The sequence below is a fragment of the Pseudorca crassidens genome, chromosome 5 (assembly GCF_039906515.1).
Source record: "Pseudorca crassidens isolate mPseCra1 chromosome 5, mPseCra1.hap1, whole genome shotgun sequence".
Lineage (NCBI taxonomy): Eukaryota > Metazoa > Chordata > Mammalia > Artiodactyla > Delphinidae > Pseudorca > Pseudorca crassidens.
The window spans coordinates 93108189-93112456 of NC_090300.1; positions in this window are offsets into that span (position 1 = coordinate 93108189).

The window sequence follows — 4268 nt, forward strand, 5'->3', positions numbered from 1 at the left end:
GCACAGCAAGATGGTATGAATAAAGTAGTGACTTACAGAGTCTCAGGTAGACAGAATAATACCAATAATAATAGCAACTATTCAGTAATGCCTGTCTCAGTGTAATTTCCCTAGAAAGACTAAGTCAGAAGCTTACTGCTAACAACTTATTAGAAAGACCAATTCCAGAGAAGCAGGGGTAAAACAAAAAGGTACTAAATGAGGGAGAGAACATATAAGGGAGTATACTACTGAACTGGTCACAGCTTTGTAGCATGGTGCACTGATTGTTCAGGCTCGTGGGATAGCAGCCTTAGAGAGGTGTGTAAGACTACTGTGTTTCCAAACAGTCCACAGAAAAGGGATAAGAAGGAATTTCTTTGCTGTTCCCTCCTGACTCCTGTCACCTGAAGAGTCAATGTTCACACCATGGGAAATTAATTCCCCACATCTTGGGGGCATCACCTGCCCCTTCAGCAAATGCTGGGGAAGCCAGACCCTATGCCCGTCACCTGGGTGCTTCGAGGCAGGAGGTGGTGAGAGGAGCCAGATCCTTATTTGTGGTAATGGATCTCACAGGCATCGTGAAGGTGGTCACTGAAACAATGGAGTTTTACCACAACAGGTGGCTAAGTAAGGTCCATGCCGAGTCAGTCATAGAATCCCTTCCGCGTCTGCTCAGCAGTAAGTGGATTATTCTGTGATAAGGCTCATGAAATATAAAGATAAAGCAAGAGAAAGCAAACTGAGTAGGAAAAGTCTTCAGCCATTCAGCAGATCTGATACCTGTGGAAGGAAAGAAGAAAGGAAGCAGGACTGGTCCAGGTAAGCCTCGGGCTATGATGCACGTCTGACAAAGCCTAAGCCAACTCCCACAGGACGCTGTGGAACAAAGACTGCCCACTAGAGGAGTCCCACAATAGGCAGAAATAGCCAAACCCTAGTACCCCTAACATGTTCAGTGACATGCTGAAAGCCACCTAAGAGGATGGTGATCTTGGCCCAATGCCATGGCAGATCCCAAAGGTGCTATAGTTGGTTGCTTTTAGCTAACACAGCTTAAAAATAAGTTTCTTCTTGAAGGGAGACACGAGAAGAGCATCTCCACAACTCCCACACCTACAGAGACCTTGCCTCAACAGCAGCTAATTGAAGAGAATTTGCTGAGACTGATTCCCTAATTGTAAAATTCAGGACATGGTTTTCTTGCTTGAACTTTCTGATTCGGATACTGCTGATCAATGCCTTCTAGCTAATCCTGACTGTACCCAGTATGTATACTACTTCATAGCAGTAACCTTGACAGAAAAAAATGGCCAAAATTATCTAGGTGCCATTTCAAAATAAAATCCAGAGATATGCACAGCTTTCTATAGCTAAAGAACCAAAAGTTTTCATTCTCTTTGGACCAGCTCAGCAACATAGAGCAGGTGATAGACAGGAACGTGTTCCCAGATGAGTAATGGTGATGAATATGGCAGGACTGACTGATGGAGAAAGAAAAAAGATCTAATTTGCACAGTACCTAGTCTTTACAGTTACTGAGAAGGGCCAAAAGAAGTCTGTAAATACATGGGATATAAAACACTAAGGAAGAAAACAAGATTTGCAGAAATGCAAGAGATGTAAGTCTGTGCAATGAAATACTTTTTTAAATAATTTTTTTTTTTTTTTTTTTGCTGAATGGCAAGATAAAAACTTCATGACCTAGAAGAAGCTTATGAAATTTTATTTAAAAGTAGACTAGAGAGAAACCGAGGTTACAGTATACAATTCTGTACCATCCCATAGGGGAATCAACTTATTGGATTTTTTCCATTTCTTATTTACCTCCTTCTGTTGTCTATACCACAATTTTCCAGAGACAATTGTAGTGCTCTTGGCAGCTCTGGGCACAAATGGATAACTAATGATTTCCCTGTGGAAGGATCAAATATCCTTGGAGAGAAAGCTGAACTGGAATTTTTCAGGCAACTATCATATTCTCTCCTAATGTGGCAGCCGGTCTGCTGGAGAAAAGTACAGAAAGTTCCCAGCTGAAGAGTAGGCTGTGTTCTAAAAGCTGCAGAGTGAAAATTCATAAATTCCAGTTCCCCATGGAAAGATTTTAACCATTAACAATAATTAACTATCATTAGAGAAGTAATGCCTGGATCAAGCTTGTTTAACCCCTACTGCACCAGAAGTGTGATGATAACTAAGTCTAACTTCCTATGCACTTATATCATTCCTAAGCACCTACTTCTAAGGGGAAATGCATTACAAGCAGCAGGGCATCAGAAAGACAAAGCAGTCTTGCTACAATAATAAAAGTGAGCACTCTCTCAATTCTTACAGCTGCAGTAGGACAAGTGGAGCAAGGACGAGTATCCTATACTACTATGAACACTCAGGACTGGCTACATGGGCATACAACCTATGTAGTCACACAGGGCCCTGTGCTTAGAAGAACCCTGTCTTCGATTTAAGGCTTTGCTATTGACATCTTGAAATTTTTAATAGTTTCTGAACAAGGGGCCAGCATTTTTATTTTGCACTGGACCCCACAAATTATGCAGCCAGTTATGCTAATACTATCTTACAATTAACAAAGTTAATTCCCATACATTACCAATCCACTACCTCACTTTATTCTCACAAATACCTGTGAAGTAGGTAAGGCAGGTTTTACTGTCTCTGCCTTACAGCTATGTAAATGGAGGCTCAAAGAAGATAAGACATTTGTTTCACAAAGTTAAATACATGACAGAGCTAAGACCTAAACCTACGACCTCAGACTTCAAGGCAATCGCCAGCACTGCCTCCAGGCATCTTGACGTGCGGTTCATCAATAGAACAATATAAAATAAGGGGTCGGGCAGGTGAAAATAACCTCCTCTTCTCAGTAGCTCTACATTACTGATATTATTTCATCTCAAATTCTTTCTTTGTAAGTGACAAGATCTTGCTCTTTTTTGACAAGATCAGGTTCTTTGTTTTTCAATTTCTTAACAGACCTTGAAATTTGGCTATTCAGTCATCATCTAAATCCCACAGATCTTCGTGTATGAATGTCCCTTCCCTAATTGGTAGGGTTATATTTGGATTTCCTGAGCCTGTTTGACCCTTGTCAGTACACAGAAATGATCTATGATTTTGCTAGCTGTGTGTATGGGACTTCTTGTAACTTTTTCTTAGCTTTATAGAGTAAGAAGGGAAGTTCTAATTAGGAATCCCATGAGGCACAGATGAAAGATGTTGAATAGCATGTTATTAAGTGCATCTATCCCTGTTAGAAAATGCCTAGGGGTATCAGATGAGGAAAAGGAATAGTGATGATAAGATATCAGGTTATAAGGATTACTGAAATCCCTCGAAGATACACAGCATGGCAGGAATGACCAAGGCTTCCTCACTTTGCACAACAGATCTGAAGACAGGAAATTTCTCAAGGCTTCCATTTGTAAATATAAAAGCAATTTTAAAGCCCTGATGACAAGAAGATTATTTTTCTCTCCAAGGTGCATAAGGCAGAAAGGATCATAATTAACTCACCAAGGTCTCTGGTCTTAGGGGACAGTAATAGCAGTCCCAAAGGTGAATATAATTAAACGTCAAGGTTGGAAGACAAATGAGATATTTACTATACTGTACTATATGATAGAATCAGAAAAGTCATTATAAAAATTATATAACAATGCTACCCCTCAGTTTCAGAAAACTATTGAGAGTAAAAATAATATTTAGTTTAATAATATATTCTAGGGGCTTCCCTGGTGGCGCAGTGGTTGAGAGTCCACCTGCCGGTGCAGGGGACACGGGTTCGTGCCCCGGTCCGGGAGGATCCCACGTGCCGCGGAGCGGCTGGGCCCGTGAGCCATGGCCGCTGGGCCTGCGCGTCCGGAGCCTGTGCTCCGCAGTGGGAGAGGCCACAGCAGTGAGAGGCCTGCCTACTGCAAAAAAATAAAAAATAAAAAAAATAATAATAATATATTCTAAACCTCAGCGCCAGGTACACAGTACACAGTACACAGTACAGAGGAAAAAGCAAGAGTCCTTGAACCACACAGACCTAGGATAAATTCCCAGTTTACTTATAGTTTTGTGAGCTAGGACAATTTATTCAATCTCAGTGAATTATTCTGACTTTATAATAAAATAGGAGACAATAACATCCACATAAGTTTTTTGGGAATAATAAACCTTATTTCACAGTGCTTGACACAGAGTATGTGCTCAAAAGGGGTAGCTGTTATCAGTATATTCCCCTCCAATCAAGTTTACTTAGAATACTTGGCTTGCCTGGGAGA